General features: G+C 37.7%; 1 pseudogene; it reads left to right on the top strand.

Annotated features, from left to right (window-relative positions):
• Window positions 1-904: 904 nt before the first annotated feature.
• On the top strand, window positions 905-4,825 carry LOC149838375 (uncharacterized; annotated as a pseudogene).
• Window positions 4,826-11,476: the final 6,651 nt, after the last annotated feature.

Below are 11,476 nucleotides of genomic sequence, written 5' to 3'. Positions count from 1 at the left end.
ACAATCTTTTATGGCAGCGCTAGGACCAATCCCTAAAGGGTTTACTTATGAGTGTGCCCTTAAATTCTTAGTCTATCTTGACCCAATCCTCTGGTCTGTCTTTAACGAGAAACCAAAAACTTCAGTACTTAACTGCAAGTTCTTTCAAAGGAAAGAGTCAACTCAAGAACTAGTAGTTTTGGGAATCATGGGCCGGTTCAAAGTTATCTTTATAGTCTTTTTTGGTTCTAAATGATATTTGAATAAGACTACAAGATCTTAGGCAAGTTAATTTTTGAGCTCGTCCACTCCTTTATTTCAACTCGGACCACTCTTCAAAATCCTCTACAGTCTTTAATCGGATTCTGTATTATGGTCTTAGTCTCCCTAACAAGCTCCTATCCTCGTGGGATTGCTCAGTTGATTAGGGTGAGAGCCGGAAATGTCTGGAGGTCTTGGCGATCACAAGTTTGATTTCCCCTGAGATCGAACCGGCAACAGCATTGTGGGGCCGGTCCACTATCCGGAGGTTTACCACTATAAGGTAAGGCCAATCAATTGGATCCTAGTGGGTTTCTCGTTGTCGAACCAAAAAACAAAAACAAAAATAAAAACTTAACAAGCTCCTGCTTGCAGTGGGGTTGCATGAGCTTATCCACTACATCCCAAAGTTTGATTGGTTTAGCTTCTTTTCAACACTTACGGCCATTTTCATGGGAAAGTTCCACGCTCCCACTCTTTTCCCACCATATAAAAGACAAAAGGTTGGTGGGAAAAGTTTACACTGGCATGTTGTGGGCCACAGCTTTTCTTACCCTCGTGCCTCTTTTTCACCTGTAAACTCACTCATACCTCCTCTCATGTTATTTATAGTAGGCTTGATCATGCGCCTCGAGCCAAAAACCCGAACCATGGCTATTGTCACATGCATGTCATCGTTGCTTTTGGTATTTTTTCTTGCTATACTGCTGCTTCTACCACCAGCACCACCATCACCAACGAGCCTACCAATCATGCCCGCTTCTCAAATCTCACTGATGAGGCAGCCTTGCTCTCCTTCAAATTCTTCGTTTCATATGATCCTAACACCACCTTGTCCAGTTGGAACACCAACACCTCCTGCAACTGGTATGGAGTCTCATGCAGTCCTCGCAGGCAGAGAGTTACTACATTGAATCTGCTAAACTTGGCTTTACAGGGCACCATTTCTCCACATATCACCAATCTCACCTCCCTTCACACTCTTGACCTCTCTAAACTCTTTGAGAGGACATCTGCCCCAAGAACTCGGCCCCTTAAGTCGCCTAAAGGTGCTGTCACTAAAGAGAAACCAAATAAGAGTGCTTCCTCTAAGCTTGGGTAGTTGCCACCAACTTCAAGATGTAGCTCTAGCTAGCAATAAGATAACTGGAAACATACCAAGTGAGTTGGGGCCCTTGGGGAGCTTGCCAAATCTAAGGTTCCAGCGTCTTGGAGCTAATCAGCTGGTAGGTATCATCCCACCCACTATAGGAAGCCTATCACAACTTGAAAGAATTGATCTAGGAAACAATGGACTACATGGTGATATCCCCTACACATTGGGCCATCTTCTCAACTTGAAAAGGATTAGGTTGGCATATAACAACCTAACAGGTATGCTAATTCCTTTCAATACATCTTCTCTTCAAACCATTGATCTTTCTGGCAATAGACTGATGGGGCCAATTCCAAGGGATATTCGCCACAGATTTCCCACTCCAAAGTCTTGTCCTCGCACTCAATCAGTTTAGTGGACCCATACCGGTTTCTCTAGCAAATGCTTCTAACTTTGCAGTACTTGAGTTATCCTACAATGGTTTCAGTGGACCAATACCACTGGAGTGGGCTAGACTGTCACTCCGAGTTCTTCATCTTGCAAGCAACCAACTAGAAAATATACCTGACTCTAATGAGCTTGTGCTGAGTACATCCTTAACAAATTGCAGCCTTCTTCACTACTTGGATCTATCAATCAATCCATTGAAGGGAACTCTACCTGCTTCAGTGGGTAAGCTGTCAACAAGTCTTGTAAGGCTTGAAATAACAGAGACTGGAAATTGGGGTTACATTCCAGCTGAAATTGGCAACTTGACTGATCTTTATTATCAATTATTGAATGCCAATTCCTTAACCGGTGCAATTCCATCAACAATAGGAGGTCTAAGGCAGCTTCAAAAGTTATATCTGGACTCTTAACAGTTTAAATGGGTCCATTCCAAGTGAGCTCTTTGGTCTGCAGTTCGTTGGTGAGCTTCCCCCGAAGACAAATATGATTTCTGGTTTGATACCAGACTCGATAGGAAACATGACTAATTTACAGAAAATATATTTATCTTTTAATCGAATATCATTGACAATACCTTCAAGCTTTTGTGGGGTTAAGAATTTTCTAGGAGTGAACATTTCCAACAACATGCTGACTGGATCTCTTTCAAGTGCAATAGGGAGCACAAAATCACTAAATTCTTTGAACCTCTCTGAAAATCAGTTATCGGGTAGCATACCAAACTGAGACCTCCAATTTGTGAGGAAATTCATTAGATGGTCCTATTCCTGAGTCATTTGGTAAGATGATAAGACTTGAGCTGTTAGATTTTCATCTAATGCATTGGTTGGTACCGTTCCAAAGACCTTGGAGACACTTCCAAACCTTGTCTTTTTAAACCTTTCATTTAATGAGTTAGAGGGAGAGATACCCAACGATGGAGTTTTCAAAAATCTCACAGCAGATTCTTTCCTAGGGAATCATGAATTATGTGGAGCAAAGAGGTTTGGAGTGTCCCTTTATCCAACTCCTACAATAGAAAAAGAAAGAAAAGATTCTCATCTTCTAAATTTATCAGTTTGGTCATCATACTACCTCTGTTTCTCATTTCATGTCTGTTCTTAATGGTATTGTACTGCAAGAAGAGGTCAGGAAGGCATACCTCTTATGATCAAACACCAAAACAAGGGTACATGATTTCATATCTAGAGCTTGTTAGTGCAACAGATAACTTTCATGAATCCAACTTGGCAGAGGCGGTTTTGGATCATTTTACAGAGGAAACCTGCTTGATGGAACATCTGTAGCAGTAAAAATCTTGAATTTTCAATTTGAAGGAGCAGCCAAGAGTTTTGATACAGAGTGTGAAATAATACACATGATTCGACACAGAAATCTTGTCAAGATCATTACCACTTGCTCCAACCTCGACTTCAGAGCTTTGGTTTTACAGTTCAAGCCCAAAGGAAGCCTAGATAAGTGGTTGTATTCTCATGACAACTTCCTTAGTCTCCTTCAAAGACTTGATATAATGATCGATGTAGGCTGTGCCATGGAGTATCTTCATCATGATTACTCGGAGCCTATTGTTCATTGTGATCTGAAGCCCAGCAACATACTTTTGGACGATATGACTACACATGTTGGTAACTTTGGGCTTGCAAAATTAATAGCTGAAGACAAGACTTCAACTCTCACTGGCACTATAGGCACCATTGGTTATGTTGCACTAGGTAGAATTTCTACTTTTCTCTCTCTCTCAAAAGAATTATGAGATCTTTGGTGAAGACAGACACCACACACAACAAAAAAAGTAAAAAACCATCTCTCTCTCTCTCTCTCTCTCTCTCTCTCTCTCTCTCTCTCTCTCTCTTTCTCTCTCTCTCTCTCTTTTAAGAAGCGAATCTTGGAGAAGACAGACACCACAAAAAAACTAGAATACAAATACATGGAATCTCTCTCTAAGATAGAGACCACAAACAAATGAAGAGAAATAACAATACATGAAGTAGTTTTTAATTTGGAATTACAATTTGGTAAGTTGGTTGCCTATTGTTCTTTAAAACCACTAGCAGTTTGTTAAATTTTATTTTCGTGCACTAAGAGATTTGACTGCTGCAAATGTGGAACAGAGTATGGCTCCTTTGGAAAGGTATCAATCAAGCATGATGTCTATAGTTATGGAATTCTATTGTTGGAGGTGTTTACAAGGAAAAACCCCACAGACCCAATGTTCTCTGAAGACTTCAACTTGCAGAAGTGGGTGAAGCAAGCATTCCCTGATATGATCACCAATCTTCTGGATGAGCATCTTCTTGATGAACAAGGCATTAATAACATTGGGTATCAACAAGAAAGGTGTGAACCAAGTTTGAATATTCAACTTCAATTGATCGTTGAAATAGGTCTTTCTTGCTCAAGAGAATCTTCAGAAGACAATGAATATGAGAGAAGTTGTAGCAAAGTTAAAGATCAGAAGTGTTTTGTAATACTGTTAATGTGATCAATGAGAAGATGTTTAGGTAGTATTTGGATAAATTTATTTTATGTATCTTTATATAAAAGGGTGTTCTTTTGATGGATCGTTTATGCATGATTAGACAGAAAAGTATCAGATAAGCCTGAAAATAGAGGCCCATCAGTTTTTCATAGTTTGAGCATAGCCTTAAAATAAGCTTTTCAACAGTGCAAAAAATAACTTAGTTTTTTTATGAGCAAGTGGAAAGTATATTCTGCTAAAGTTAGGCATGTCAATTTGCTCTTCAAACAAAAAAGCTTCATCCAAAATGGCTCAGATGATTAATGGTTTCCACTTGGATAAATTTTAATCAAGGAAATCATGTTAGGAGTTATTTCTAGTTCGTCATCTCTCTCTCATGTATCCACACACACACAGAGTTAACTCTTGAGAAAAATGTATAACAGAAATCAAGCATTGTTATTCTGCTGGAGTAAATGTCAAGAGAAGTTAGTATATTGGCCAAAAAGCTGGGTGAACTGGCGCAACTAAAATGTTTTCCTTGACTATCATACATTTGTTGGAGTCAGTGAATCAATATTATGAATTTTCTAGGCTGCTTCACAGCCTATTAGCTAATGTTTGTGGTTGTTAGTGTAAGATTCAGCTTCGACTCAGGATGGTGTCAATGGGTTCAAGACTAAGCTTTAGTCTGATACTTAGGCTGATTAACTTAACAAAAACAATGGTCTTTTATAACTCAGATCATAGTTGCCCTAACCTTGTGAGAGATAAGTGAATATATATATATATATATATATATATATATATATATATATATATATTTTTTTTTTTTTTATTGACTTGAAAATATTTTTTGTTGGATGTTCAAGGGAATTTTTCATTAACAATGGTCTGCATTGCAGTATATGAGTACATGCATACACACACATATGGGGAGCTTTCTTTTCTAATTTTTTGATAGGCAAGCTGGGGATAGACCCATGGGATTGGAAGTGGAACATGAGACCTGTCAGTTATGATAGTGAAACTTAACCATTCAGTTGTCTCATCCGGCCCCTTGTCATCATCTTTTCTTCTGATATGCAAGCAGGGTGATAATCTCCCCAGTATTCGAACCCGAGAGCCCTTGGTTATAATAATGTGGCCTTATCATCTAGCTGCTGCATTTGACCCCTTGTCATCATCTTTTCTTCACCTACAATTATTCTAGTAGAAATATTACACATGCTTGCTCACTAAGACTGCCAATTGGTTTTATCTCAACATCAATCCATCCTTATCTGACTAGAGGTAAATTGAAATAATAGGTCCAGTAAAATTCAGTGGTGGGGCAGGATATGAAGCCAAGCCTAGATGCATTTTGGAAATTGTCTAAACTAGATTGGCTAAGTAGGTAAAGCAAAATTAACACCCAAGTTGGATCCCAATCCTGCTGTCTCAACTATTTACTATGGTCTACATCCAGTACTTGCCAATATGATCTGAGTTACTTATTATAGCTTTGGATAAATTAACAGATGATCCCGTGTTAACTTATGTAGTAGATCTATGCAGAATTGCCTGTTAGCTCCTGCAGAACTAACATTGTTTGGCACATCTTTGAGACGAAATCTCAAGTATCAAGTAGTAGGGATGTGAATCTTTAGTTTCAGTCCGTATAAATCAGATTAAGGTCCAGACTTGACTTCACATTTCCAGGATGACTTGCCAGGCTATATCCAATTCTTGTTTTTTTCTCGTATGGATTTTTGTCAGATTTTTAACCTCTATCCAACCAGATTTTATCAGATTTAGATTGAAAGAATGATACAAATTCCAACCATCAATCTATCTGCTTAAAAAGAATGATTAGATAAACTTGATTTAACTAGGTATCCAGCTCATGCCATGCAATAATCTTCCATAAAAAGGTGGCATATTACGTTTTATAACTTCCAAAAGTTTAATTTCTTCTTCTATCATGTAGTCATGTGACTTTAAATTTCTAAACATAAAAGCGCTCATTAACTAATGTTCATTCTAATGAACCCAAATAATTACTTACCAAATTCTATCTTGAATTTTTTTTAAATGATAGAGCAATCAGACGAATTTTGGAGCAGAAAGAACAATATTGAATTTCACAACTATATGTTTACCAAAGACAATTGCAAAAGTTGGTCCTGCAGGATGTATTCCAGCAAACCTTGTTCTATGGGCACCCATTATTGACCATAAATACGGATCATAACTGCAACACTAAACTACTTAATTCATCATGTCCATATTTGTAGCGTTTCACTGTAAAATGCTTACCCAAAATCCATTTTAGTGAATTTGATGTTTATCATCATAGTCACTGAAACATTTCTAACTTCAGGAGCAAAAGAATTTGCGAATGAATAAGGCAATACTCATTTAGAAAGAAGTAAAAGAAGCTGAATGTACATTTTTAGTTTCCATAGTCATAAGAAAAATCAGATATACCAACCATTAAACTAAGTACCTGGTATACAAGGTAACCAGATCCTCCTATAATGGCAATGATGAGTATTGCAGAGATTGGATTCTTCAGCAGCTCAAAGATTGGTTGAAGGATAGTGTAAATTGCACCCGTGCTGACTGTCAAAGCATACAAACCATACCTCCTCACATTGTCCCAAAATTCTTCCACTAGTGGGCCTTCGGGGCCCAGTGCTAGAGCCTTCTCATCAAAACCCATCAAAGCTAGTGCAAACCCAATAGAGACTGCACGAATTACAGCTCTTCTTGATGACCCACTTGATAGTTTAGTTGGCACCTCTGAAAATGTTTTAGGCAGACATGGTACCTCCACATTTTGGGGGGATCTGGTAACGGGTTCTTCTTCTTCCTTTAGATGAGGAGGACGCAATGGGCTTTTTGTGCACCTAAATTTAGCAGAAACTTTTGGAGAATGGAGAGGCCTTAAGGGTGTCAAAAGAGGTTGGTTGGGTGTTGAGTGCCTTGTGAGGCTGCAACCTCTAGGGGGAGAGAGGTGAGGTCTGCACAAGGAAGAAGACATCTCCTCACTTGGGTTATTCTCTTTGATGGATAGCCTTCCACAGTCCACGCTCAGAGAGAGAGAGAGAGAGAGAGAGAGAGTTTTATACGGTGGTTGTGCGCTTTGTTCTTCTTATCCTATCACTATTGATTGGGTCCTAGAAACGGCCAATGATTTTTTGTGGAAATTATCAAAATGCTAGACGCGGCAGCTGGGACTAGTACGGGTTGGATCTTGATCAGGCCCGACCCAGCACCATTTTTTTCTTTAAAAAAAAATGGTTTGGGCCTAATTTATCGGCACAGCAAAAGTTTATGCAAATGCTTACCAAAGTTTTTACTTGGGCTAATCAAATGACTCCAATCATAAACTAAAACGGGTTGTTTTTCAGTTAACTTAACTCATACCAAGAACTTATTATTTTACCCCTTAACTAGAAAAATAAAATTATTAGTTTATCCTTAGTCGAGTGAGTTTGATGTGTAAGACTATCAACTGAATACATTTAGCAAAAAATGTATACCTTCCTAACAAAAATAACTACTTCAACCATTACACCATGAAGTTTGTTGATAATTAATTTTCAAAAAAACATTATATATTTAGATTGTAATAAGCCAATCAACCCAGCAATTACTGGACCCACTGAAATTTGACCATACATGTGATCTACATGATTACTTTTATAGGAATAGACTCTTGAATCTTTCAATTATAACACATTGTTAGGTTTTTATAAGATTTAAAAATCAATGATCTACAATTTTTCAAAATAATCAATGCTTAAAAAGTCATATTTTTTTTATCAAAAAATATGATCAAAGTGTCACTTTTTTAGCAAATCAACAATGTTGAACACATATGCAAGGTCATATTTGCAAAAACTAACCTAAAACCTAGTGATAGTCTAGCAATAGGCTCAAAAAGTGTTAGCCAGTTACCACTTTTCTCAAATCTATATAGGCTCAAAATTAAGTGGATTAAGTTTTCGAAGCTAAATAAAAACCTTAAAACTCACAATAGTTATTATCATAGCAATAGCTAATTAATCTTAATTCTTGAATTAGTAAAACTTTTGTCAACTATATATAACCACATTGACTTTTGGGTCAAATGAAAATGCAATTAGTTTGTGTTCAGATCAACTATTGAGAAACCAAAAGGACCCAATTGCATTATAATGGGTCGAGTCATTGTTGGGTTGATTGGGATATCACAATATATATATATATATATATATATATATATATATATATATATATATATATATATATAATCGAAATGCATACATTTGTCTCATACACTATGGGGATGGTGAGAAGAGATATATTTTACATCCCAGAGGAGCTATAATTGGAGATACCATTGTTTATGGTACAAAAGTTCCTATATCAATGAGAAATGCCCTACCTTTGAGTGCGGTTTGAACCATTGATTTACGTAATTGGAAGTAACCAATTAGGTTTATGAAAAAACCTAGAAATCGATCACTGATCCAATTTGAGTACCTCTACAAGATGGACCTCAACAGAAAACTGAAGAGTAACGGCATTAGGTGATTGAGTTCAGTGGTTCCTCATATAAAATTATTGACTCTAGAGATATGATAATATGGAGAAGACAAAATTGTTTGAAGCACGGATAGAACCGGAAGCGCCCCTTGTTTCAAAGAGAGAAGGATGGGTTATTCACATTTCATTTGATGGTCAGAGGCGAATTGAAAGCTAAGCAGTGGTAATTATAAAGATTCCCCAGAGGAAAAATAGAGATGTCCCCTACGTTACCCATAATATGTGGAATGGAAGTATCGACGTAATTTCATAGAGTCATTCGGTCTGAGTGCTACATGAAGAACATAAGCCAGATGACGAAATGGGGAGACCTAGGATGTAGAAGATCGTAGCATGAGTGATTCGACAGATTTGGATTCCTATATATCCACTCATGTGGTACTTTATCATACGATTCATATAAGATCCATTTGTCTATATATCATCATCTACATCCAGAAAGCCGTATGCTTTGGAAGAAGCTTATACAGTTTAGGAAGGGGTTTTTATTGATAAAAAAGAAGAATCTACTTCAATCGATATGCCCTTAGGCACAATCATACATAACATAGAAATAACACTTGGAAAGGGTGGACAATTAGCTAGAGCAGCATGTTTTGTAGCGAAACTGATTGCAAAAGAGGGTAAATTAGCCACATTAAGATTACCATCTGGAGAGGTTCGTTTGATATCCAAAAATTGCTCAGCAATAGTCGGACAAGTGGGTAATGTTGGGGTGAACCAGAAAAGTTTGGGTAGAGCTGGATCTAAATGTTGGCTAGGTAAGCGTCCTGTAGTAAGAGGAGTAATTATGAACCCTGTAGACCATCCCCATGGAGGTGGTGAAGGGAGGGCCCCGATTGGTAGAAAAACCCCCACAACTCCTTGGGGTTATCCCGCGCTTGGAAGAAGGAGTAGGAAAAGGAATAAATATAGTGATATTTTTATTCTTCATGGTCGTAAATAAAAAGAAAAAATAATGAATGATGTGTTGGGTATTGTTCCTTCAATGACTCATATACACTGACATCAAAGTATTATCCATTTGTAGATGGAGCTTCGATGGCAGCTAGGTCTAGAGCGAAGTTGTGAGCATTACGTTCATGCATAACTTCCATACCAAGGTTAGCACGATTAATGATATCAGCCCAAGTGTTAATAACACGACCTTGATTGTCAACTACGGATTGATTGAAATTGAATCCATTTAGGTTGAATGCCATAGTGTTGATATCTAAAGCGGTGAACCAGATACCTACAACAGGTCAAGCAGCTAGGAAGAAGTGTAAGGAATGAGAGTTGTTGAAACTAGCATATTGGAAGATCAATCGACCAAAATAACCATGAGCAACTATGATATTATAGGTTTCTTCCTCTTGAACGAATCTGTAACCTGCATTAGCAGACTCATTTTCAGTAGTTTCCCTGATCAAACTAGAGGTTACCAAGGAACCATGCATAGCATTGAATAGAGAACCGCCGAATACACCAGCCACGCCTAACATGTGAAATGGATGCATAAGGATGTTGTGTTAAGCATGGAATACAATCATGAAGTTGAAAGTACCAGATATTCCTAAAGGCATACCTTCAGAGAAGCTCCCTTGACCAATAGGGTAGATCAAGAAAACAGCAGTAGCAACTGCAACAGTAGCTGAATACACAACAACAATCCAAGGGTGCCTACCCAGATGGAAGCTAAGCTCCCACTCACGACCCATGTAACAAGCTACACCAAGTAAGAAGTGTAGAACAATTAGTTCATAAGGACCACCATTATATAACCATTCATCAATGGATGATGCTTCCCATATCGGGTAAAAGTGCAATCCTATAGCCGTAGAAGTAGGAATAATGGCACCAGAAATAATATTATTTCCATAAAGTAGAGAACCGGAAATAGGTTCACGAATACCATCAATATCTACTGGAGAAGCCGCAATGAAGGCAATAATAAATACAGAAGTAGCGGTCAATAGGGTAGGGATCATCAAAACACCGAACCATCCAATGTAAATACGATTTTCAGTGCTGGTTATCCAGTTACAGAAGCGACCCCATAGGCTTATGCTTTCGCGTCTCTTTAAAATTGCAGTCATGGTAAGATCTTGGTTTATTCAATCATCACGAGCTCCCAAGCACACATATTATCTATAAATGGATAATGGAAGGCTTGTTATTCAACAATATAACATGCCTTATATGCCTGTGTCAACCAAACCAATATCAACAGACTTCTTTCTATTCTTTCTATATGGAAAGATCCATCTGATTCGTTCGAGTGATCTGTGAATGAAGTGAGATAGAATACATATTATATAACATATGATAGATGGTTTATTGTAATTTATAATTGAATTTGATAAAATTCCGTATTTACTATATGGTAGTGGGTTGCCTGGGACTCGAACCTGGAACTAGTCGGATGGAGTAGATAATCCCCTTGTTTTCCAATAGGAGAAAATGATCCCTCCCCAAACCGTGCTTGCATTTTTCATTGCACACGGCTTTCTCTGTGTATACATCTAAAACAAAATTCCCTAGAAAATAGAACTCTAAGAAACTTGAATACTCAGTTGATTCAACCACTAGTACATGAAATGAGCATTTCATTAATTCATTAATAAATGAGATTTTTCATTTGTATATTTATGAATTGAATCTCGTCATTCGCATTA

Source organism: Nuphar pumila, chromosome 5 (assembly GCF_984573655.1).
Source record: "Nuphar pumila chromosome 5, dmNupPumi1.hap1.1, whole genome shotgun sequence".
Lineage (NCBI taxonomy): Eukaryota > Viridiplantae > Streptophyta > Magnoliopsida > Nymphaeales > Nymphaeaceae > Nuphar > Nuphar pumila.
Note: the sequence above shows the minus strand (reverse complement) of the source record. Positions and strands in the feature narration are given on the sequence as shown.